Source organism: Fukomys damarensis, unplaced genomic scaffold (assembly GCF_012274545.1).
Source record: "Fukomys damarensis isolate Sample0158 unplaced genomic scaffold, DMR_v1.0_HiC HiC_scaffold_1, whole genome shotgun sequence".
Classification (NCBI taxonomy): domain Eukaryota; kingdom Metazoa; phylum Chordata; class Mammalia; order Rodentia; family Bathyergidae; genus Fukomys; species Fukomys damarensis.
Genome location: NW_022900913.1, coordinates 11,957,823 through 11,985,374, shown reverse-complemented (window position 1 = coordinate 11,985,374; position 27,552 = coordinate 11,957,823). Strand labels below are relative to the sequence as shown.

Genomic DNA, 27,552 nt, shown 5'->3' with positions numbered 1-27,552 from the left:
AGAGAGACAGAGATACAGAGAGAGAGAGAGAGAGAGAGAGAGAGAGAGAAAGGGACAAAGAAAGGGAGAAAGGAAGAAAGACAGAGGAAGGAAGGAAGGATGGACAGAGAATGTAAGAAAGAAAGAAAGAAGGAAAGAAAGTAAAAGGGAGCTAGGTGGGCCTTCTATTCTTATTTTTGGGTTTTATCATGAATGGATGTTGGATTTTGTCAAAAGCCTTTCTGCATCTACTGAGATGATCATGTGACTTTTGTGCTTGCTTCTGTTTATGTGATGTATTCCATTTGCCGATTTGCATACATTGAACCATCCTTGCATCCCTGGATTGAATCCTAGTTTGTCAAGATGTATGATCTTTCTGATGATTTGTTGTGCTCTGTTTGCCAGTATCTTATTGAGAATTTTTGCACCTGTTTTCACAAAAGAGATTGGCACATAATTCTCTCTTTTGGTTGAATCCTTTTCTGGTCTTGGAATCAGGGTAATACTTACTTCCAGGGATGACTTTGGCAGTACTGCTTCCCTTTTAATGTCATTAATTTGAGGAATAATGGCATTAGATCTTCTCTAAATTTCTTGTAGAATTTGGTAGTTAATTTTTTGGGGGATCTAGGCTTTTTTCAGTTGGTAGTTTTAAAATTACATCTTCAATTTCACTGACTCATATTGGAGTATTCGGGACATTTATATCTTCTTGGTTCCAATTTTCTAGCTCATGTGTATCTAGGAATTTATTCATTTTTCTGAATGTTCCATTTTATTACATCCCAGGTTATCAGTAGCTACTGATAATCTGGATTTCATCAGAATCCATTGTGATTTTTGCCTTTTACATTTTCTTTGCATGGATTTGTGTCTTTCCTTTCCTTATCTTGGCTGTTTGTTTACTTTGTTTAATCTTCCAACAAATCATCAATTCATTGATTCTTTGTACTTTTTTAGTCCCATTAATTTATGCTTGGATTTTTATAATTTTCTTCCTCATATTAGCTTTGGGATTGGATTGTATCTTAAGCCAATAAAAGCCATCTATGACAAGACAACAGCTAACATCATACTAAACAAAGAGAAACCGAAAGCTTTTTCTCTAAAATAAGGAAGAAGACAAGCATGTTTAGTATCACCACTTCTGTTCCATATAGTTCTCAAAATATTATCTAGAGCTATAAGACAAGAGTAAAAATAAAAATATATGGATAAGAAAAGAAGAAATTAAGTTATTATTATTTGCAGATAATATGATACTGTCCCAAAATTCCATCAAAAGACTCCTGGAACTACTAACCAAACTCAGTAGTAGCACAGCAGGATACAAAGGCAACACTCAAAAACTAATAGTACTCCTGTCCATCATTAACAAACTTACTGAGAGGGAAATGAGGAAAGCAAAACCATTCACAATAGCACGAAGAAAAATGAAATACCAAGGAATTAGCAAAACCAAGGAAATGAAAGACCTCTACAACAAAAACTATATTACTCTGAAAAATGAAATTGACGAGTATATCAGAAAACAGAAAGATATCCCATGTTCCTGGATAGGCAGAATCAATATAGTAAAAATTGCCATACTTCCAAAACTATTATATAAATAAAAAGTAGGCTCAAAACTAAAACTAAAAACTAAAAAAAAACTAAACTAAGCTAAAAAACTAAAAAAATAGAAAGTCGATTTGACCTAGCCATTTAGCTTCTATGTGTTTTTCCAAAAGAGTTAAAGACATCACATCACAGCTATGTATGCATACTTGTGTTTACAGCAGGCCAATTCATATTAGCTAAATCTTGGAAACAGTCTATATTTCCATCAACAGATGAAGAGATAAAGAAATACAGTATTTGTACACAGTGGAGTACTACCCTGCCATAAAGAAAGATAAACTTCAGTCACTTGTAGAAAAATGGATGCACCTTGAGACCATAATGTTAAGTGAAGTAAATCAGACACACATGCTTAAATATTGCGTGATTTCTCTTATGGAAAGACTCAATATATAAATTAAGTATGAAATAAAAGACAGATGAGAGAGTTCTTATAATCCAACATGGACAATCAAAGTGTACCTTGATTTAGTATAATTGTCTTATGTTTCTGGTTATTAATCTGTTTATATCATAAGTTTATAAGAACTTATATGATAAATAAATGGATTTTATCCTGGTAAAATAAAAGAGAGATGGTGGGAAGGGAAAAATAATTGAAATGGGTTATATACATGTACCAATTCCCTGCGATGAATATAATCATTATGTATGGCAAACCTATATTAATAAAAATTTAAAAATTAAAGAAGAGAGATGCACTTAGAATGCACTTGTTAATTTCCTAAAGTATGTATCTTTAAAATAGCATTAAAGCTTAGTTTCTTTTCTTTGATCATCACTGTCAACATTTTCATAATAGGCCCATTAAAAACTCCTTCTTACCTCAATTCTATTTGTAAAAACAGTGTTATGGGCTCTGGCCATTTTTTTCTCTGCATTAATGATTCATTTTGTAGAGGTTTTGTCCAGGTCTCTGAATAGCTCCCAACTGCTCCAGAACTCCTGGTATTACCTTTCCAGCTTTGTCTAATGCATTAATACAGCTGCTCTCTATGTCTTAAGAATTGCTGGAGGAAAACAAGGGATTTTTGTATTTTCAGTTTCTTGGATTATTTTCTCAAGTCATTCAGACCACAGTTTAAGTGTATAAAAAGATGCTTGTTCAAATCCATTTATCTCAGTGACAACTCCTTTTCCATGTAAATGATCTCACATCCTATCATTTCCATCATCAGAACCCTTGAAGCAGAACAATGTTTCAGACCATTACAGTTAAGAGCCAAAAGTCCTATAGTGATTGATAGCACGTGTGTGTATATACTACACACAGTCAACCCTCTCTGCTCCTGGGTTCTACATCCCTAGATTCAGTCAACTGAGATTGAAAACACTTAGGGAAAAAAAGACCTGCATCTGTAGTGAACATATTAAGACATTTTTCTTGTTTTTTTTTAAATATAGCATAAAAACTACTTATATCGCATTTGTATTTTTAGGTGTCAGTAATCTAGAGATAACTGGAAGTATACCAGAGAATGTAGGTTTTGTGCCATTTCATATAAAGGTCTTGAGTATCTCTGGAATTCAGCAACTGTGGGGGTTCCTGGGATCAACCCCTGCCAACAATTCTATACATAAATCTTGCACATACATGTATATTATATGAGGTGCACACAAAATCTTAGCTTTCAAAAATCTCTATGAATTATTCAGTTTTGCTTAAAAAGAAAAGAGGAAAAACAGCTCCCCACAAGAAACAGGAATTGCTGGACAAAACAAGCAAACAAACACGTGGGAAGAGATGAGCAGGAGCAACGATGTGGCTTCCTGGCTGGTGGGAAATTGAGTTCAGGAAATGGCACTGCAAATGTGTATGGTATTGGACAGGTTCAGAACATCGCTCTGAGCTGCTCTGTTGCCGTAGGTATAATGCATTCGGTGAGCCGAGAATACACTGATGGAGCTTTCCCCATCTATCTATGGAACCCACCGCAGGTAAAGAGTTGTGTCCTCTGTTATTTTACTCTTCAGGCTAAAGTCTAAGTTTTTCCATAAACCATTTTTGCACTTCTATACTGAATGATGATTTCACTAGAATCAATGCACAATCACTCCCACAAGAATGATGGGTGAGCACGTCACACTCTTTATCTCTCTCATTTCATACCGGTGACAGGTAGGATAGCTCTCCTTTTTCCTCTGTTGTTGACACACAAACACTGTGTGTCTATCAAGCAATCAGGCTGCTTCCTGGTACTGCGCTGCCGCTAGAGATCCCTGACAAATTTGGAGGTTCCTGTTGCTCAGGGTTTCTCTCTCTCTCACGGTTTCAATTAAATCAACAGCACTTCCAAATGACTGGGGAGAAACAGGCTGGATCACGTTTTACTCTATCACGAATGGCTGAAAAGTAGGTGCTGCCTGAAAAACATTCTAGCTCATGATCCTAGTTGGACTGGGTTCATGTGACTCATGGGATTTACACAGGGGGAGGTGCATGAGAATGGAAAACTCAGGCGAAGTATCTTTGTTTTCATGTCTTTGGATTTCCATGACAAGTGTGTTACATTTTCATTTTGTCCCTGCAGTAGCACAGTGGTATTAAGGTGCAAGAGCCCAATGATGAATGTAACTGTACTGTACACCTAAAATGCACCAATAAACTCAATGAGAAAAAAAAAAAAAGAAAAAGAAATACTGGGGTGGGGCTATAGCTCAGTGGTAGAGGAGTTTCATAGCTTTCACTCTCTTCCAACCCTCATCCATTCGCACTGGATCAACCTTAAAACACACTTGCCACCCATCCACTCCTCACTCAGTATCTTCCCTTGATTTCCTCCTCCGAACACTGAATCTGGAATAAACTGCTCACCTGCCCACAGAAGGCTGGACTTGTTGAGATGGCAACACAATTTTCCAACCTCCTCTTTTAGTTCCTCCCTTCACATGGCCTGACCTCCAGACAAACCAAAGTATCCACTATTTCCTGGAGAGTGACTTCAATTCCCTTACTCCTAGATTTTACCCATGTTCACCCATGTTCCTTCTCAGACTTCTTGGGAATTTATGTTCTTGTAGCTTTTAAATCATTCCAAATCTGACCCGAAATGAAGTATTCTTCATGAAGTGCATCCTGGATGTATGGCTCATTTACGCCATTACAGCCCTTTCCATACTAATTAAAACATTATTTATCACCCTGCTCAATAGAGTACAAGCTCCATAGAGATGAGTATCCTGGTTATACTGTTTACAATTATTTTTCCAGCATCTCCAAAAGTGTTTCCCATTAAGAAGCAAATACAGTACATACTCGCTGAAAAAATGGTATAAAGCCTTTAGATTAAGCTCCTTAAAGTTTTTCTTTTTATATCCTACAGCACCAAGCTGAGCTATCTCAGAAAAGACCCAACAAATACTTTGAATCTGGAAGGCCCTGCAAAACTCGATGAGCTAAGAAATTGGCATTTGCCACTGCAGTTTATAAAGCATCATTTGATATGTTATATCTCCTCAGACTTAATGCCTTATGGTTGGCAAGTTGGCTTCTTTTTTTTTTTTAATTTTCACTTTGGATTGCATTATTAAGGCACAGAGGTAAGTAGTAACCCTGGCACAGGCCTGCTGGTCTTCTGATGTTTGTCAACAAGAGATGCTTGAGTAATCTTCCCAGGAAATTTCCATTTCAAAGGATGAAAGAAGTACCCAGCAAGAGCTCTCCCTATTCCTTGAAATGTGGACACACCAGCTGGAGAACTGGGGCACATGCCACCATGTCCTCCAGAGCCATGACAGAGACTGGATTAAAGACTGTTGCTCTAGTCAGGTTCTGGAGCGTCCCTCAGAGCCCTGAGTGTTGAAGGCTTGGTCCCCCAGATACTATTGCTATTGGGAAGTGGTTGAAACTTAAGGAGGTAAGATCTAGTTGGACGAGGTAGTCAATGGTGGGCATGCATGTGACAGGTGCATGCTTTCCCTTAAGCTGGTTTTCTCACAGCAGCAGGAAGCTCATGAGCATGCCTGTTATCTTCACAGCAGGTAGGACTGTCCCATCACTGCTGCAACAATGAGATGGTAATGCTAGAGGGTCCTCACCTAGACACACTTGGAATAGGTTTCAGAAGTGAGAAAAGAGTGGCAGAATAATTATTTTAGTATCCTGTTCCCCTCTGCCCAAACTCTCAGGCTGTCACCTAAACAGTAAAGATCAAAATGGAGGCTCAAGTAATCGACTGATTCTGCTCCTCTCACAAACTGGCCTGGAGTTTAACAGTATGAAAAAAAAAATGCCCTAACCGTAAGATTTATGTAATCATTCCCATAGATAATGGGATTCAGAGGAATCTTTACAATTGAAACACCCATTAAGTGTAAAGCCTCCAGTTTAGAGCACCTTCTTTTCTTATGATATTTGAATTTCACATCTATGTTTTACTGAAAAATTTCAAAGTACTTTCAAGTATTTTTAAGACTTTCTATATGAGTTTCAGTTATAAGTTGTTCCATATGTTTTATGATTAGTATGGAACTTGATTTCCTCGCCTTAGAAATTAAGAAGATTAAAACAAATTTAAATAGTTTCATGGAATGCCAATTATATAAATAATATATGCTTACTGCTAAAAATTTAGAAAATGTAGAATATCATAAAGCAGAAAAGTGATTATCTATAATCTCAGTAACAGGAATATTTTAACATCCCAATATATATCTCTCTGAGCACGGACAGCAGGCAGGAAAGGTGGTAGATTAATAAGGAGAAGAAATGGGACAGATTCATATTGGGATACTGAGAGATTTCTGCAAAATAAGTACTTTGATTTTTCAGTTTGGTAATTCATTTCATAGACAAGAATAATCCAAAACATTCACACAGTGAAACCCAAATCCTCACAATCCACCACAGACTTATTTTGAAAGTGTATGTTCTTCCATCTAGCAACTTGCCATCATCTTTTAAAAAATTAACATCAATCCTAACCAATCTAATAACCAGAACTTAAAAAAATCATTTGAATTTCTTTCTAGGTCTGCTGGCACAAGAATCGAATCAGGGGTGGCTGTTGGACATTACCCAGCTGTGTGTTGCTGTGAGTCTACCTTTTCATGAGGATTAACTGCAACAAAATCTCTGTCTCAGATATTACATGCCATTTACACACCTGGGGGACATGTAGCGATATCTTCTCCCTGGAAGGAATCTTGTAGGTAATTCTCATAGACTTTAGATCATAAATTTAAATCTAAGTAGGAAATACTGGGGGAAATACAATTTCCCATGGAAGGAAAGCATGACTCTACTGTCAGTCAACAACCTGTACACTGTTCTTATAACATGTGTGATGCCTACCACTGATATTTACTGTTCCTGCTCCCATAAGTAGGTAGATAGACGAGACTCATATTTCAATTCATCCTGGAATAAAATATTATCAGGGGCTTGGTATGATGATGTTCTTTTAGAGATAGCTGTGTGTTATAACAACCAAATATTCCTAAAGTTTCTTTCTGTTACTGTGACTCATACCCTGCAAAGCTCGTCAGGCTGGGCCCAAGCAGCTAGTTCTTCTGAAAGCTGGAACACTTCCACCCTAGCCTTACCTGATGGCCTGGGCTTTTACCCAGAGGGAACTTTAATCACGGCTTCACATGTGGACTGACTTTATGTGTTGAGCCAGTTTGCCACTTCAGTACAAGATATAGTGGAGAGAAACACTCTAACCCATTCTATGGCATTATATACAAAAATATAATTTATAATCTGAAATATTTGAAATGAATCTATTTTCATCATGACTGAATGACTCTATGTCAACCAGCTGACCAGTTTTGGCCAATGGTGCATATGAAATGTAAAAAGTATGCCCTACATTGTTCTTCTTAAATTGGAATCCGTACATGGAAGTACGTTCAGAATTAAAATTAAAATCACTATGTTCAGGCCATGCTTTTAAACAGTAGGGTTTGCTCCAGTTCAATAGGCACTCTGTCTATCCCGTCATCTTTTTGTTGTGTGCTGATTGCACCATTCAAATCAATTGTTCAGGTAATAAGCCGGCCCTACCGGACTCATTCTGTGCATATAAACTCAGTACTAATCTGTTAGACCCCTAGTACTGTGCTCATTTCTGAATTTGAATTGCTACAAGTGAACTCTGACATTTTCACAATTTCCCAGCAGCCTTTGAAAGAAGTGCTGAAGAAGCGTTGGTCAAACGCAAGGCCTATGGAGTCAGACTGATTTTTACCCTGCCTCTCCCAGGTGAGGGAACTTGGAGACATCACATTCAAGTTTTTTAAGGCTTGATTCCTGAATCTTTAAAGTATGGTAAATATGTAGAAATACCTCTGCTCAAAACCTCTGCTGCTGCCACCTGATTGAGACCATAATCTCTCACCTGACATGCTCCCGGCTCTGAATTGCTATAACCATTTCCATTCCAGGCTCCGGGGGTCTGCTTTCCACACACCAGCCACATTCTCTCTCTCTCTCTCTCTCTCTCTCTCTCTCTCTCTCTCTCTCTCTCTCTCTCTCTCTCTTTCTCTCTCTCTCTCTCTCTATCCTCAAAATCTCCAGCAGCATCTGCAACTCCCCGACCTACAGTAAGAACTGAGTCCTGGTGGAATGCATACAGCCCTGCCTCTTCTCCCTTGTGACCTCGCCTTCTGCTTGTTCTCTGAGTTTAGAGACCCTCTTGCTGGTCCAGGACAAGCCTGCATAGTCCCTTCAGGACCTGCCTTATAGCTGACATGCTGTTCTCAGAACCCGGCACGGCTCACTCCATTTGCCTGGCTCTCTGCACTACACAAAGAAGGCTGACCTCTAGGAGCTGCTCCTTTTCCTGCAGCTCTTGGCCTGTAGCACTGTGAGAAGACTGCACAGCAGGAGGGAGGGAAGATTGATCCGCTGTAACTTGCTGTTATTCACTTCCTGCTGGGTGCTTTGGTCCACGGCTCAGTTTCTTTATAACTGACCAGCTGTAAAGTATGCTTTTTCTCTGGGCCACAGGTCTTACTAGGTCCAAGTACCACCACTCTTTCCCTCATCCCCTAGAGGACTGTGGTGGTAATTGCTTCTCACTGCAACTTGGCTTGTCCTGGTGCTGTTTACACCTGTGCAAGTAGCACCTGTGTTCCGTTCTCTTCAGTTACTCCTTTGAAGACTCTCTCTGTTGTTTCAGAGATCACTTCCAAGTGACTTCCCAATCAGGAGAGTTCTTTGTCTTTCTCACTGATGTCCTAAAACAATCTTTTATCACATTTCACCTATCTCCAAAGCACTTACCAGAACATTCCATATGACCTACTAATTTATGTGTTTTGTGCTGCAGATTGAACCTCACATGTGCTAGACACACACTCTACCAATGGGCCATATCCCGATAGCTTTTTATTTTAATTTTTGAGATCAAGACTTGCTAAGTTGCCCAGGCTAGTCTTGAACGTGTGCCCCTACTGTTTCAGCCTCCTAAGTAGCTGTGATTACAGGAGTGTGCCACTGTCTCTAGCTTGTTTTTAAATTGAGTGTGTGTGTGTCTCTCTCTACTGGATTGTGAGCTCAAGGGATTCCATCTTTGGTTTCCTGGTGTGTCTGTACTTCCTAGACTAGAGTGTAGCATAAACAAAATACAGGATTAATAAAAAGCTGTTGAGGGCCGGGGATTCAGCTCAGTGATTCTGCAGCCTACCTCTCAAGCACAAGGACCCAAGTTTGATACCCAGTACCCCCCCAAAAAAAGCTGTTGAGTAGTCAAATTCTAAGGTATAAAAAAATTATATGTGGGATCTAAAAACAGTAGTTTAATATGAATAGAAATTACCTTGACTTGTGTAGAGGAGCCCTGAAAGGGAAGATAGAATAAAAATTGTTGAAAATCGGACTGAATTCTCTCTGTAAGATGACATAGTTTAATAGTTTTAAAGGTTCTTTTAAATGCCCAGATTTCTATGCTTTACAATCTCACTACTCAAATAATTCTATTTTATGAAAAACATTATCACCAAGTTTACTACCAGACATTAATTATAGATTCTTGGACTCCTTCTGAATTTGTTTACAGTATAGAGAGTTTACATAGGCAAAGGCAGGGTTAATAATAAGCCAAAATTCTTGTCGGAGCCTCACAGATTTCCATTTGCAGATCATCTTTGAGCTCTGTCAGGGTTTTCTGCCCTTTATTTGAAAGAGGAAATGAAGGCTGGTGCTGTGAAGAGCATTCTGTCCATACTGAAGTCAGCTCTGCAAGAAATCCACTCCAGGTTTGAAGGGTCCACCCTTCTCCCACTTCACTTCCTAAATTGGCTTCAGTTATAGCACCTGGCTGTGTTTCGGGTGATTTGTTTGTTACTTGACTTTACAAGTCTTAGTCCTAGTTTCCAGTTGGGAGTAGCTGTTGAACAATCACGTCTGTGGAAGGATAAAGGGAATGCATCCCAGGACAGAAATGTTCAAAGCACGGGGCCATGCACCTGCGGTTCTAACAAATGCACCATTTCCCAGACCTGGCTGCATACTGAAATTACATGGGGAATTAAAACAAAGTGGATGCCTGGATTCTACTCCCACGATTATGGTTTAATTGGTGGATGGGGTACACTGCAGACACTAGAGGTTTCCGAAGCTCCTTGGTGTTCTGATATGGGAGGGAGGTGAACCACATCGTCCATGCATTTTTAATAAGAATTTCAGCTGATTCTAGTCCTAAGCAGCTTCTGCTATTTCAACTCCAAAACACAAGTCCTCTTGAATTCCCTTGCTTTGGCTCATAAGGGAAATCTCCGTTGCTCAGTATTTTTTAAGCAACATGAGATTGTGTTTTTTAATGAAGCCACTTAGAAATCATATGCTAGTGTCCTGATAAATCATAAAGAAGGAATTTTATTTGAATCTTAAAGTGTTTTAGAGTGTATCAAGAAATATGAGTGGCCACTCCCTGAAGAGAAGAATAAATTCTCCACTTGATAATATTGAACTTCTGAGAGTAAAGCGAGTGTTTCATTGGCTTGTAGCCTGCTATGGGTAAATTTCAGGCACACATACATTCCTTTACAGTGGTTTAACCTTTCGCTTTCTCTAGGAGGTCATTAATACCCTTCTTTATCATTTTTTCCTGCTTGTTTTCTCAAATGAATTGATGTCGACTATCCACAATATGGACAGACCAAAGTCCCGATGGTTCTAAAGAGATAAAAAAAAGGAACTTTAAATGAGGGGATCTGCTTCAGTATTGCTTGAATGTTATTGATTCAATAGCAATTTTGCCATGTTTTATAAATGAAAAGGAAATGTGTATGAGTGGCACTGAAAATAATGTGCAAAGATTATCTGCATCAGACCTCATTTCCTTGCGAGATTTTTCCCCCCAAACCCCTCAACTGGTTCTTTGAAAGTACTTACATGGTATCAAAATATCAACAAAGACTAAAATCAAGTGGAAATTCTGGGAAGAATTTTTATTAGTGTTTAAGGTGGAATTTATAAGGGGAGTGCAATTACTAGCTCACCAGAATTTAGAGGGCAAAAATGAATAATTGTTGACAATGTCCTGGGTGATAATGCAATGTCAACTAACTTTAGCTACTGTGAAAAGACTTCATAACATCTCCAGTTTCAATTAGTCTCTCAGACTGTTCAACCAGGGGATATTTGAGAGAAAGCATTCAAGGGATTCCAGAAATTCTAGTATTTTTATGTTGCTAGGTACACCAGACTCAGCATACAGACTCTGGAAAAGCAGGTGGACACTGAGAGAGGGAACAGGCAGCCACTGGGAAGCAAAGAATCCCAGAATAAGGACCATTTTTCAACACTAGCGTTTCTTCTTGTCTTTGTTGAAAATAGCACTATATGTTTAAAATCACTTCAGATACTAATGCATGGATCAGCATCTTGAGTTTACCCAGACAGCCACACGAGATACTTTCTAATTCCCACAAAAGAGCTATTTTGTGCACGGCAATACACAGATCACAGTATGACAACCATCGTGGGTGGCAGAGTTAATATTCCAGTAAGTATGTTTACTATGGTACTTATTAGCTTGGTATTTTCAGGGACATCCCTTAACAAAGCTGAGAAATACACATGGCCAATATTTATATTTGCTAGACACGTCAGGATGGTTTGGAGCCATTTTCAGCAACAGCTGTGCAAATGGTTAATGTTGTGGTGCTTTCTCAGACTTAAATCTCCATTTGGCAACTCCTACATATGTGCAAACACTGGAAATGTGTTCACTTTTGATATGTGCAAGAATCCAATTTGGGATTTAAATGTCAACCCAGGAGGGAGCATCCATTCTCCTGCGTTTCATTCCACGTGTTTTCCGGCCTCGTTCTCCTCAGTGATCATGCAGACTGCCATCATTTTCCCTCGAGAAATTCCCAGAGCTTGCTCTTTTGTGCTGTCATAAACACAAGGAGTGAAACACTGGCTGGAAATGTAAACTTGGATCGAGCTTCCAAAACACAACAGAACAATTGGTGGTCTTGTCAAGTCTAGTCCTTTAATTGGAGAAAACCATAGCCTTGACTAGGCTGCACTGTTTATAAGGTTCATCCTCATATATAAACGATTTTTAAAAATTATGAGAGACCCACATTTAAAAGTGCAATGAGTCTTTGTTTAGAAAAAACAATTTATCTACCCCTTGAATTGGTCAGCTCTTTCTGTCCCTGCTCTCCAGCCCAAAGCAGAAGAAAGCACTGCTTGGCCTTTTAGTTGAAGGTGAGTTATGGTGAACTTGTTCAATGTAAAGAAATCTTCATAGCACTTCAAAGAATCCTGGGAGAATGCAGCTGTTAGATCAGCAGCATTGCTTTGTGAGGCACCACTCTTGGAAAATATGTGGCCCATACGACTGAGTGGCACATGTACGCACTTGGTCAAACACACGTGCAGCTTCCAAAGTTTCACTGGATTTTATTAGAAAAGGATTTTCTCCTTGGCTGTGCTGTACCCAGCTAATTAAGGAAAGTGGAAGATCCTTGGTTTACGGGGTGAAAAGCCTGACTGGCAGGATGATCATCTATAAACCAGCATAACGAAGGGGCAAAGCAGGGATAATTGAAATTAGCCTCTAATTGAAGATAAAATATAACTTTGTAGATGCACCAAGTAGCATGCACTGGTTGCTGTTTATGAAAAAGAAAATAACATACTTCTAAGAAAGGAAATGCCTTTTGGAGACAGGGCTAATTTAGGCCTCTCCAATTTAAAAAGTCCCTCTGACCAGTTTTATGGCCATAGTGAGAAAGAACCAAGGTAAATACAAAGGCCACCCACGGGGACACAGATCCTTTGCAAATGCGTATGATCTCACCGTGAAAACACTCATGGCCACACACACACATACACACTCATGTGCACACTAACATATTTGTGTGCACGCACAGGCACATGCATGCACAGAGACATGCACACCGCTCAGAAGTAGCTCTTGGTGGTTCGTCCACTGATTTGGGCAAACTGAGAGTGGAACTCATCTCCAGGCTGTGTTTGGGACTCAGTATTCCACCTATCTGTCTGCACTGACTTCCTTCTCCTTTCTTCTGCATTCCTTGGGTAATTTACACACACACACACACACACACACACACACAATGAGAAAAATGACATTTTTAAGAAGTGACCAAGGGCAATGTAGAGTTTTACTTGCCACATGTGATTTTATATATGGTCATGCAAGTGCAGCCAGGTATTATGGAAGACAATGATTTGTGTATTTTCAACACTTAAGAGGAAAACTATGTCGAAAGTATCAACATTTCCTTGATCTCCCATTTTTCACTCTGTTGCTACTGAGGTGGAAACCAGTAGCCACTTGAGACAAGAGCTTTACTATAATGACCCCCGTGACCCTTTACATACTGCTATAATCACCTCTCTTTGAGTGTGGGCTGGATTTAGTGACAGTCTTCTAAAAAAATAAAACAAAATTTGAGAAAAGTGGTCGAGAATTCCTTCCTAAGATTATTTTATCAAAGAATGTGGCTTTTTTCTTGCTTGCTTTGTCACTCTTGCCTTTTACTTGCTCAGTCTAATGAAGCAAAGTGCATGCTAGGCACTTTCCCCTGGAGATGCCCATGAGTAAGGAGTGATCATCAGTCTATGATCATAAGTTTTTGAGGAACTGAAGGCCTCTGTCCTCCAGCCAGAAAGCAACTTCATTCTGTGAAAAAGTGAGGGTAAAGTGGATCTTCTCCCCATGAGCCTTGAGGTAAACAACCCCACACGACCCCTTGACTACTGTCTTATGACTCTTGTGACACAGCTAGGCCCAAAGGGTGCTGCAGCTGAGCTATGTCAACTCCTGGCTCTCAGAAAGGGCGAGTTAATAAGTGCTTTTTTTGAAGCAATCTGGCTTTGGGGTAATTTGTTACATAGCAATGAGTAGCCAATACACCAAATCTAAAAACCTCCTTTTTGTTTTTTTTTTTAAATAGGATTTCTGTACATAGTTTAGGCTGTGTAGCCCAGACTGGCTACAACTTTCAGCCATCTTGTTGTCTCAGCCTCCTGAGTGATGGGATTTTGGCAAGTTTTGAATTTAAAAAACAGTAAACACACATATACAAAACTTAATTTATTACACACTGTTTTCACTCTTTTCCCAGATGGAAATGTTTTATTTTGGATCCCACCACTTCTCCTACTCTAGAAAAATCTGATAGAATCACTATGATCCAAATGATAAACATTTTCCCAGTGAAATAAGACTTCACATCACCTGAATTCCTGACTCACAAAATCTGTATTTTCTCCACTACTATCTAGAATTTTATGTTTTTGACAATCTACATTGGATACATTTGTACATAAAGTGCTTTCCTTCTGTGATGTACTGAATGTCTGAGTCTCCTTAAGTTTCATGTGTTGAAGCCCTAATCTCCAGTGTAGCTGTATTTAGAGATGGGCCTCTAAGGAAGTATTTAGGGATAGAGTTGGGTTACAAGGTCAAATACGATAGTGTCCTCATAAGAAACACCAGAGCTTGGGCTACACAGTGAGCTCCAGGTCAGTCTCAACTACATAGTGAGACCCTGTCTCAAAAAACAAAAAACAAAACAAAACAAAACAACCTCCCCCAAAAATAGAGCACATCCTTCTGAATTCTCTGCACTATCACTGTGCTCCTAGCACCCATACCAAGATAACTATTATGCCAACATTAAAAATGTAGATTAGAAATAATCCTCCTACTTCCTTTTGTTTTAGTTTGGAACTAGAATATTCCCTGAAGTCTCATGCATTGAAAACTTGGTCTTCAGCTCATGGCACTGCTGAGGGGTGGTGAGAACTTTAGGCAGTGGGCCTATTTGGAGAAAGCAAGGCCTTAGTGATTTGTTCAAGGAGTCAGTTACTTCAGAGTCAGTTCTGTGCCCATACACTACGGTTTTCTTCTAAGGTGAATGAGAAGAGATTGCGTTATTGCATTAAAGGCCATTTGACTTCATAGAATGGATTGCTAATACTCCCTTCCTCAGAACACTGACGTTGCTTCTTATTTAGTGGCTTCTGCCAAGTTTGAAATATGAGTTTTATAGAAATTGCTACCATTTAAGAAGAATGGGGGAGCTGGACTGATTCCTCTGTATTGTGAACAGATAGGTCTCGCCTTATGCTATTACACTTTGGACAAGTGAGATGCCCAGAGAAAGTACCTCACCGACACCAGCTTGGTCTATGTCCAATAGAGCACCTGATGTATAGGTGTAGGTATTGGAATGTTCACTTTAGGCCAGTTATTGTAACTAGAAACCCTAGCTGACTTGGACCCAGCACTCTTGGTGTGCATCTGCTGGAGTCTCGGGAGCACTGTGTTTCGAAATCTACTGAGAAGACACAGAAGCCCTGTTCAGCACAGGACCAGTGGATTTGGAAAACGAATTTTCCTGCCCTTCAGTTATAATTGAATACTACTAATTGAGTTGCCTGATGGCTTGTCCTTGCATAGGGAATGTTGTATAAAGGAGGGGAGGTGTGGATCAGTGGAGAAAAGCAAAACGTACGGAGCTAGATTGTTTGAGAAAGTTGCTCGATCCCATCCATCTCAGCTGTCTCATCCAGCAGGGGAACTAATACTCGGGTTGTAGGGCTTAAGTAAGCAAACTACAGAACAGACAAAAGACAAAAGCTTTCCATGTATTATTCAATAGAATGAGTTCACGAGATTCCTCTTATAATTAAATAAAAGCCATGATTTCCATTGGCCTACGTGAGTTGAATTCACCTAGCAAAGTAAGGTCATAAACCCAGTCATTTACATGGTAAGGATTTGAGTGACTCTCAAATTGGTAAAGGCCCAGCTGTGTTTCCAATTCATCGTATACTGATAATTTTACAAAACATAGTACAAATGAATTATTTTAAAATGAAATAAAAATAAACCAAAGCTGTACAAACCCTAGGAGTGTGCAGCTGTTCAAAACGCTTCTAGTATATGTTCTGCCAAAGCGAGCACGGTACAAATGCTTCTAAACGCGTCTTCTCATTTCCGTTCTTGACTTTGCTGTTGGATTGCACAGTTCACCATTGGGAACCTGTCTGCAGTCCCCACTGTGAAGCAGCACTAATAGAGGGCAGCTGCCTTCCTTTACAACTGTCCTGCATCTGCACCTTTTCCTGGGTGGAGACCACCCGCCCCCCGGCTCCCCACTGTTCAGAAGTGGAGCTGTGCTCTGAGTGCAGGCATTAGAAATGCTGGATCCTGCATTCTCAGTTTCTGGTAGGGCTAGGACAAGGCAAAACCTTCATTGGTTCAATCACAGTGCACAGACTAAGAGGGGAAACTGACCAGGAAAAGCAGCAAGGACAGTGCAGAATGACCAGGAGTGGCTGAGGTGTTGACAGAAGCGCCCTCTACCGCCAGAGGCAGCAGTAGCAGGGACTTCGGGAGCATCCTGGGAGGAGGTAGAAGTGGATGGTCCTTCTGCCTCTGGCCAAGACGGCTTCTCTGCCCTTGATGGGGAGCCTCTCTGGTTTTCATAGAATTCTGGGAAGGTAATGAACTGTTGTTTGTGCCTAAATTACATAGTCGGAGATTTGTATGGCTTGAAACTAAGAACTATCAATGATTTATGTGGATTTAGAAAAGCAAATCACATTACACTGGTAAGAGGCATGTGGTCATTTCTGCCATCCTCTGGATGTTGGTGATACTCTGCATCGATATTTATATTATTATCTCACTTAGTGGCTCCATCTCTACTGAATTCATTGTGATCTTATCCTTTACAGAATGCCCTAAAGACATGCTTCTGTTTAGTTCTGAAATCAACCTGAAAATCAGTAGACATTTTACATTACTTCTATCAAGTTTATGGGGCATGGGCTAGTAGATAAGACATCTGTCACAATTATGAAGGAAATTGGTTATCCCAGGTTGTCCTTTCCATACCAAGCACATTTAGCCTGGGAAGTATTTCTTTTGTGGTGTTAAGCAAAGATTTCATCCCCAAAGCCAATTACCCATGTAGGAGGCTGTTCAAGTGAAAAGTCCCCCACTATTTAATGGGTGACAAAGGTAATTTTCTGCTCAGTTGCAAAAGGCCCCTTTGGCCTCCAGAGAGGGTAAGAATAGTGTCAGCTTGCATGGTTCATGTCTCCAGTCCTGGGCAGGTGCTGGCAGAGGCAGTGCAGGCATCTTTTAGGGCTACTTGCACTTCAGGAAAATAAATTAGACCTAAAATTTTTTGTTTCCCTTCCAAACTTAGAACCAGGTTGCTGTCCCAAAGGATTTCTTCTGGCTGTTATGGTTCCTGGGCTTCCAATTCTATCAGCTAGCACAGTTTGCATGATCCGTACAGGGAGGTAAACAGATTAAAAAATAAACCACCAGAAATTAAAATTAGCGTGGCAGCTTCACTGTTGGATAGTTTTTGTAATCTAGATGCAAATAATAACCATTGAAAAAAAACCAGGTGAAATTGCCACACTAGAATCTCAAAAAATGACCCCATCTCAAGGAGCTGAGATCACTGATTTTGGTCCAAATATCAAGATTTTAAAAAGCATCCCGGGTGATTTGAATGTGAAGTCAAGGCTGAATCCATTTCTCCCTGGTTTCTGGTGTGATGCTGGGTTCTGTATGGGTGGGGTGGGTGCAGCCTGTGTGCAAGTCAGGCGGGGAAATTTGGGAAAGGAGAAGGTGGCTAGGAATACTATAGTTAAAAAATGATACAGTAAAAGTAGAGGCACAATTCAGCTCATAGAAAATATAATGCAAGGGAAGAAGAATTTAGCCAGCCCACATTTGCAATTTCTTTTTCTTTCAGCTGACTGTGTGGGCCATGCTAGCTATCTATGAAAGGCAGCATGGTTCAAGACAAAGGACCACTGGAAAAAAGGAGTCAAGGTTTTCTGTAGGAAACAAGTAGGTCTAAACCTTTGAGAAATCATCAGGGAAATGGAGATTTGAAAACCAGATCATGATCTGAGAGTGGCTTATAAATAATTGGAAAATTATTTACAGGTACTGCCTCCTGGGTGGGAGTTTTAGTCAGCTCTTCCCACGCTGGGACAGCATACCTGACACCCACAGCTTGAAGCACAAGAGGTTTAATTTGGCTTAAAGTTTCTGGAGATTCAGTCCATGGTCAGCTGTTTCCAAGGAAGGAAGATCACAAAGCAGAATGGCACAAAGGGGCAAAGACGCTTAGTTCACGGTGCTGAGGAAGCAGGGCCAGGGAGCAGCACTGACAAAGGGAGGGCAAGGGACCAGGCACAGATTCCAAGGCCACAACCCCACATTCCACACACAGACACACCCAGGACTTGGTTCCACCAATCCCCTCGGCAGATCTCAAGACCAAACAAGTTGAAACAGCCCTGACCGCCACAGTAGGGATTAAGCTCACAACCCATGTAGCAGCTGAATCTCCATCTGTCGGTAAGGTTGCTGGAGAACATGGAGAGAGATTTGGGAGGAGAGGGCTAGACTGAGCATAGGTGAACGTGCTCAAATAGGCACTAGTAGAGCTTTTCATTGAGTTTACCATGGTCTACACTTATGTGTATAAGATAATTTTGATCAGAAATAAGTGGCATCTCCATAAACAGCTTCTATGATAGTCACTGTGTGTATGGCTCAGTCCTCCATGTTCCCTAAGAAGGCAGACTCCCTAGATCTCCCGTGCTGCTTTTTATTAAAAAAGATGTGGCTGCCCTTGAACCTGGGGTGTTTAGTCTGCTGGACAACTGAGGACTTTCTTTCATGCTCATGTTGCCTTTAGGTACGTCAGGAGCTCTTTGCCTGTGAGCTGGTCTGTAGCTGCCACAGTTTGGATATGGTCTGACAGCGACCTTGCAAAGGCTCAGAGAATTGGGGGGAGTTTTAGGAAGTGCTATGGAGCCTTTTAAGAGGGGACTTGTGGGGGGTTCTTACACATGGGGATATAAAGTAACTCACATGTGACTCCATGATAATTCTCAAGAAAAGGTTGTCATGACAGCTTAAATCTGGCCTCACCCAGTTTTCTCTGCTTCTTGCTTGAGACATGACTCTACCCCCCTTCTCATCTGCCATAGGACCCTTCCCAGAACTGAGTTGAGGCAGTGCCATGAACCTCTGAAACTAACCAGACTTCTTTTTTGGTAAGTAGCATATGGTGGGTATTCTGCTATAGTGATGAAAATCCAACTGATACGTATACTGCAGCTGTGGAGGCAAGTGGCACTCCCACAAGGCTGAAACCCATTGCTTTTTGGGAGCAGGCTTGAAAGTCTAGCAGGGTCAGAAGATCAACCAAGAAATGATGTGGAGAGCAACATAATGAACCTTGAAAGACAAACAGGCACAGGGTAGATGACTGAAAATCTTTCAAAGGTAACCTGTTATAAGCATCCTGCTTCTCTTTTGCAGAAATATTAAAGAACCCTTTTGCAGCTGAAAGGTCAGAGCATAGGGATGTAGAAGCATTACAAATTATTTTTTTTCAGATAGATTCTGTTTTTTTATACTCAGTCTATTGCTTAACATTCCAACACATTTAACTTGCTTTTTATTTAGACAAAATACATTTTTCTGGTGTTTCTAGTCATCATTCATGTTGTTTTCCTTGCCCAGTTTCTGCTGTCCTTCTACAAATTATTTTAAAGGGAGAAATCAGCACCACACGTGGGCTCAGCAATGCAGAAATAATAGTAGACTCAAAATTAACGTCATTACTAAATTTCCCTGTTTGGCTTGTTAATTTCCTCTGTTATAGGATCTGTCTTTTGCTACCTACTGAGAAATGGCGCCAAATAATAGCTTGAAATTATTTCACTATTCAGTATCATTTACCTTGCCAAGTGTACAGATATAAACAGTAAGGAATTAAAATGACAAAGATAGATTGTTTGTATTTTCCTAATTGTATCTCTTTAATCTCTGTAGAATTGAAATGTGATTAAATGGACCCTTCAAATAAATTAACAGGCAACACGAAGGAAATTATTATCTGTTACTACTCACATTAGTCTAAATTTTCTTTGAATATTATACAAAAAGTCAATAGGGACTACACAAAGTCACTGAACAAGTCTTTCCTTCAAACACACAGGTTTCATTCTCTTACCATCACCAGAATGCAATCATGAGCTAAGCAAGGAAACTTCTGGACATTTGGAAAAATGTCTACATGTGGATAAAGAGAAAACCACTGCAAATGTCAGCAACTGCAGTTGTGCCATGAATATGGTGACAACATTTCAGAAGAAATGAAGTTGGAGACGATTTGATTTTGGTACCAACTAGTTTTGTACCAACTGGCTTCCCTGAATGGAAAAAGTGTAGTTGAGAACTGCTGAACTCAACTGTAGTTGAGAACTTCTATTAATCTCTACAGAAGGAAACTCACCGATATTAAAAATTTGAAATCTCTGTTCTTTGACACACATAAACATTTATGAGACTGAACCTAGTTTTCAAGAGTCCCTTCAGCTTTTCATTCATCAGTTCATGAAATACTTACCAACTGCCACAGATGGAGCTTCGTGTCTCACACTAATGACTTTGTTTGCTATGGCAAACTATTATGCATCACCTAATGAAAATATCTTCCAAAAACTATTATTCTAGTAAAGTTTTCTAATTATTTATTTTAAGGGAATTGAAATAGAAGCACCATTCATCAAAACTAATGGAGTTTATAGTACAAATATACCTAGCTATAGAGTAGAATGATTCAAAAACTGCCACAAGATAATGGTTTGTTACTTTAAGTTGTAAAGTGATTGTCCTTGAGATTCATGTATAGAAGCTGTTTTGAGGGCTTCTGAGATTGAGGTATTTTCTACTCAAGGGCTGAAACACAGAGCTTAGGAGTGGTATTGAGTACAAAATGAACACATTAGATGTAAATTAATCTACTAACATCAGTGCATTTCCAAGATAGCTTCATGTGCAACACAGAATTTATATAGTTTTAACTATCAGAAACATTTAAAATATAACTTATTTCATTCCGCAGGTGATATAACTACATCATAAAAACAAAACAGAAAAGTAATCTATGGAGTTGCCACATTTAAGAAAACTAGCACGAACATGTTCAAGTTTTTCCTTCCATCTTTTTCATACTTTCTGTCTGTCCACACACACACACACACACACACACACACACACACACACACCTTTTTTTCCACACACACACACACACACACACACACACACACACACCTTACTTTTTGCTGTCCTTCAAGACACACCTAACCCCGTCCTTTCTACAGCCACGAAGGGACTTTTCTCGTCCATATTTTCGTCTATTTGTCTGTCTGTATGTATGTCTATCTAGCCACCCACCCATCCAATCATCCGTCCATCTACCCACTCATCTGTCCACCCATTGTGGTCCTAGGGATGAGAACCAGGGACTTCACATTGAACTATATCTGCAGCCCTTTCTACTTCGCTAATGTGAGACAGGGTCCCACTAAGTTGTTAACTTACCCAGGCAAAGCTCCAACGTGTGATCCCCCTGACTCAGGCTAGAGTGCTGGGATTACAGGCATTAACCACCATGCATGCCTTATGATCCACACATTTCATTTGCCATTCTCTGTCAGCATTCTCTCAGTGCCTTGGAATCTGTGAGATGAATCTGTGCTCCTCAGAATGATCTCCCACACTCCTGACTGTCGGCACCATATTAACAACCTTGTAGCTGCACACATCTCCACAGCGCACCATACCTGCACCCTCTGGAGTCATGTTTATGATTTTAAATTCAACCCTTATTACCAATTTCAAAAAGACCTGCACAAGCCCCACTCTATCCCCACTGGTCATTTGGGCTTGTCATGACCTTTTCTTCCCATTCCAATATACTTAGACATAAACAACTTACTGCTTCATTTTTGTTTGATCATGCCCCCTAAAAAGTATTAATGAAAACTGGGAAACCACATAGCAACACCATATATTCCACAAATACCTATGTTACTCTGTGGCAGTACCCTTAAACTTTTCACAACAAAATATACACGCAGTTGGCAAATACGTTTTGAGGACTAACTACTCTTTCGGACACTAGAAATGTAGTAGTGAAATAAACTGATAAAACTCTAGAAAAATATTTAGATAAGAGACTGGAACAAAATAGCCAGTCTTACAGTACACTGTAACACAAGAAGGGAGACCATGCAGGGCTGGGGATTTAGCTCACTGGTTCCACTGTCTGCCTTGCAAGCTCAAGGACATGAGTTCAAACCCCAATACAAAAAAAAAAAGAAGGGCGATCATACAATTTATTGTCTAAGTCAGGAGACTTTTTGAGTGAAGGAACTGTCACTGATATTAACACAAGGACACACTAGGCTGTGCAAACTAGGCCGTCTCAGGTAGCCTAGGAAACTGGATGTGAGAGGTGCCTGCTGACATGACCCAAGGGTGACTGCTTTGCAGTACTCACATCCTATGTGATCTCCTCCCCTTAAATGTAGGCTGTACCTAATGGCTTCCTTCTAACAAAGACAGTATAGAGAAAGAGACGGTATGCCCCTTCTAAAAGTGGGCCATGAAGGACTGTGACTTGTGTCTCACAAGCACTCTTTCACTTCTAAACTCGTGCACTCTGGTGAGGAGCACGTGTGGTGTGGACCTGAGCTCAGCCTCCAGCCAAGGGTTGAGGAGAAACTGGGACCTCAGTCCAGTGACACACAGTGAGCAGAAAACAGCTGACAGACACACATGTAGACGATGAAGTGTACACTTCTTCAGGTGAACTGGGAGACAGCCAGGCTGCAGCCCCCAACTAACCTGTGTCTGAACTCCTAGCTGCACAGACAGCAAGAGGAGAACTGTGTATTGCTTGAAGTTACTCACTTTTGGGGTAATTTGTTACACAGCAATGGAGAACACACGTGAGTCACTCTAATGATAAATGCTCTGGTGAAAAGTAAAGCAAGGAAGAGAACTAGAAAGTAAAGGGGTGGGGGTAAAGAGTTGAAATTGTAAATAATATGACTGCAGGTCTCACTGAGAAGGTTCCCTGAATGGAAATTTAGCAGAAGGTAAGAGCTTAAATTGTGCAGACATCTGTTGGGAGATCCTTACAGGACAAGGGTCATGGTTATGCAGAGGGGTAGAAATAAAAATTCTCGTGTGCTAGAACTATCCTTTTGGGTCCTTTACCTACATTCTTTCAGACTCTGCAGATGCCAGAGGGACAGATGTGGGATTCCATCCTCCCATGGGGAATTCACTGGGCCAAGCTCCCCACAGCGCATCACCATGGTGCTTGCCCTCGGCACTGACACAGGTCTGCTGAGGGCAGGTCCATATCTGACAGGGGGTCTCGGTTTCCTATTGCTGCTGTGTCAAATTACCACCCGGTGAGAGGCTTGAATAATACGAACTTAATATCCTAGTTGTGTAGGTTCGAATCCTAACCTGGGTCTCTCCTGCCTAGAGTTCATGTTAACGGGGCCACACGTCTTCGTGGAGGTTTCATCCTCCCACCTGTTCAGCTTGTGGGCAGAATCCAGTTGGGTGCAGTTATAGAACTTTGCAGGTTGTAGGTGCATGTTGACCATTTAGCTGTTAACTAGCGGCTTTTTATGGCTTGTGTCTAGATGTCCCCCAAATCCTCATGTAGTTTTAGGTGGAGTTTTTTTCAGAGGTGGCAAGATCTAGAGTGTGTGATTGCTTCATGTGGCGATGCTGAGGGCACTAGGATGAAGGGTGTGAGTGCTATTTGCCCTAAGCAGCCTGCATAACATAAAAGGGGCAGAAAGATGCTGTTAAGGCCCCTTGTTGCTCTGCTGCTTTGTAGGCTCCATGAACTGCTTCTCCTCTGTGACGCCCCTCTGCCATGTGCCACTCTGCCTTGGAGCCAGTGGATTATGGACTAAAACCTCTATAAACTGTGAGCTAAACAAGTTCTTTCCCCTTTAATTTTGGGTGTTGGGTATTTCATCTCAGCCACAAAGAAAAGTAACTAACACAGGGCTCCTCTTTGATTCTTGAGGACACCCACATCCCATGGTCTGGAGCTCTCTTCCTCCAAGGTTAAAACCAGTACCTGTGGGTCTAAATCCTTCCCTCTCTCAGGTCAGCTCTCTCTAGCTTCTTCTGTGGTTATTCTTTTCTGCTTGTCTCTTCCACTGTGAGGCCCCTGATGATTACATTGGGCACACCTGGCAAGTTCAGGCTTACCTCATTGTATTAAATTCCATAGTCTTAATTCCGCCTACAGATTTCCTTTTGCCATTTTATGTAACATAGTCACGGGTTCTTGGGGCCATTATTCTGCCATTATACAGAGGAGTACTTCAGAGAAACGATTTCAGAATTTCTGAAGATGCCTGCATGCTCTGGTGGATTGAGCAACCAGTAAACTAAATGCTGTTTGTCATGGATCTGTGTAGTGGAATCTCTGGGATGAGACATCATCTTCCTTAGAAGAGGATGGGCAGCATCTTCCGGAGAGAGGAAACCCTGAGTAAAGTCACTGTGACTAGTCCAGGTATGAACAGCACGTCTGGACTACAGCACTGCGGGTTAAGAGCTCACACCACCTGCTTTAGGAAGGGAAGGAAAAGGTGTGAGTGGGGTCAAGTCTGAGAGAGAATGAGGTGCTTTAGAGTGCACAGTCAGTGTTGAGACTTTATCCCGAAATGTATGGACCTGAATTTACAAGCTCTCCTAGTTAAGAAATATTTCATATCAGGGCTTATACATAAGTAAAAAATACATGTTTTCTATGGCTTAATGCACCCCAAGTTTATTCACTGCCGTATGTATCTTTTTAATAGTTCTACCTTCACTCTCAGGTTAATCACGGACAAAAACTGCATGATTCTACCCCATTCCATATAAGTAATAGCTGTAGTCACAGATAACATTAAAGTAAAAATATATAGGAACAATTCTTTGGAACATCAGAAACTCCTTCTTTTTGGTTCCAGGATCAAACTCAGGACTTTACACTTGTGAGGCAGGTAGAAGAACCACTGAGATGAATCCCTGGCTCAGAAACTACGGATCACACGGGTCTATGTGCATAGATTTACACATTATTTTACCTTATAAATGTTCTGGTGGTTTTCTTTGATAGGTACATCATATGTTAGGAATTGATGTCAGGGGCTTCACTAATTCTAGTTAACTTCTCTCAGTGCCATTTATTAACTTTGCTCACTTAATAATTACTCGGCTTCATGGCTCACTGTTGTGTCTACGTGTGACAGAGTATAGAACTACAGCCATTCTTCCTTCCCACAACTGAAAGCAAAATCTGTATCTCTGTATTTGCACACCATTTTGGGGATGGTGACATTTTCTCCAGTGTCAGATTTAGTCGTGCAGATTTTGTTCTAAGGGAAAATTCACACGATTGTTTATTTGTATGAATTGTTTGGCCATGGTAGGCTTTCTGGGCTGAGCGTTCCCATTGTTGATGTCTTTGAAGATAATAAGAATGGGTAGGAGATCTATTCTTCAGGGAAAACTAGAGAATTACATGTTCTGGTTTCAGGAAGGGAGCAGTTAACTTTATGTGGGTATTTTCTCTGCAGCTAGTATTCAGGGGATTGTTTTCTGTGACCTCTGAGGCACTTTGAGTTTTCTCAACATGAAAAGGTCTGTGTTTCATCTCAGCAACAATTACAGTGAAAAGAGCTTCCAGTAAGTGGATGGAAAGGAGCTGTTCTCACCAAACAATACTACTGCATATTGTTTTCGAAGAGCTACTTTAAAATGAAAGGACAAAGGAGCAAGGCGAAAGAGGAAGAGGGAAAGCTGAGAGGGAGGAAGAGGGGAAATCATAGAGAAAGCAAACAGCTACTGGAGAACATCGAGGGATGAGCAGAGAGGAGGTTAGAGAAGCAGCGGCTGCCGTTTCTCAGACTCCTCCATACCTGTGAAGCGCGGATCGAGACGTGGTTCAGGGAAATCCTGGAGTGAAGCCCACGTCATAGAAGCACCTTTGCTTTTGCATGCTTGAGAAAAAAACGAACCCCAATGCCACCACTTCTCGTTTTGGTTCTGGGGAGTCATTACACAGCAATTAATGCTCTCTTCCTACATCCGGGTAACCTCTTATTTGCCTTCTAAGCCTATGGGACCAAGACCTCATTCAGTCTGGCAGCGGAGAGCGGCGGGTCCCATTCATCCTTCTTGGAACTTTTGTTTTGGGACCTACCTCATCCCCTTGGATGGGGACAGATGGAGCATTCAGTGGGAAGCTCCGTCCTCTTCTAAAGAAACTAGACAAGTGTCTGCTTACCCACAGAGATCTTTTGGAGACTCTAATGGGTGGTTAGGATCATAGGATAATTACTCTCCTTAGGAGAGTTTTGAGTTTTAAGGACCGTTTAAGCTTAAAATAGGAATCTTTCCAATTGTGCAAGAAGAATCTTTCAGTGAATAAAAGCAATACCGACGAAGTCAGAGCTAACTTCTAGAGAAGGACTCAGTTCGCTGAGACCATTCTTACACCCGAATTTATCCAGCCCAAAGCAAGAAAACACCAGAACTTTTTGCTTGCGCCAAGTAATAGTTTCTTTTTTTTAATACAAGACTAGTCTGAGCTTCCTTTCTGCTTCTTGCGATGGAATAAAAAGCTTTAGAGAATGCAGTATTTCCTTAATACTTTCTTAAGTCTGACTTTGATAGAAGTCAGAATCTACCAATTCTGCTGATTCTACTGATTTGTTCTAGTGGAATCTAAACCACGTGTCTCAGCTACATTTCAGTATTAGCCAGTCTGCACTACTTTTCCGGCGTCTCCTGAGAAGTTTCTCCAACTTATTCTGTGACATGTGTTGAGTTTTTTCCAGCAAGATTCATTCCTCCTCTCCAGGAGAACTGAAGGTAAGTTCTCTACTTTCAACCATTCACAGCAGCTCTCAGTTCAATAAACCTCCTGAGCAGAACACCAGTGGTAGGACATATTAGTGGACTCATTGTTATGATACTGAAATATGGCATCATTATGATATCTGACACAGGCTACTTTGCGGAGAAAGGAGGTTTACCTTGGTTTGTGGTTCTGGAGGTGCAAGGCCTAAAGACTTCATTGAGGGATAGCCTTCTTGCTAGCAGAATCCTGAGGTGACATAGCATCACACGAGAAGAGATATGGAATGGGCATGCATGTCTTCTTTGGTATCTGCCTCTTCTTATGAAACCATTAGAATTTAGGCATAGGATCTCCAACCTGATGATCTTATCTAATCCTAATCACCTCCCCAAAGCCTGACCTCTGAATACTACAGATGAAGTTTCCAGCCTCTTAACACCTCACCATGGGGGTTACAATTCAACACAAAAACCCTTGGGGAGCACTCAAAGCATGTTGAGACCCCAGCAGGCCACACCCTTAACTCAGCCTTGGAAGACCCATGGCAGAGCATCCACAGATGGTAACAGTAGCACTGAACCATGATAGACAGTAAATAAGGTTCCATCAAGACAGGCACATCCACCCTTCTCTTGGGTCCCCATTGTGTGTGTGTGTGTGTGTGTGTGTGTGTGTGTGTGTGTATCTATAGCTATATATATCTATCTATATCTATCTATCTAT

General features: G+C 40.7%; 1 protein-coding gene across 3 annotated transcripts in view; it reads right to left on the bottom strand.

Moving 5' to 3' along the window:
* Fbxl7 (F-box and leucine rich repeat protein 7) overlaps window positions 1-27,552 on the bottom strand; it is a 372,113-nt gene that overhangs the window by 28,040 nt on the left and 316,521 nt on the right. The window lies entirely within an intron of this gene.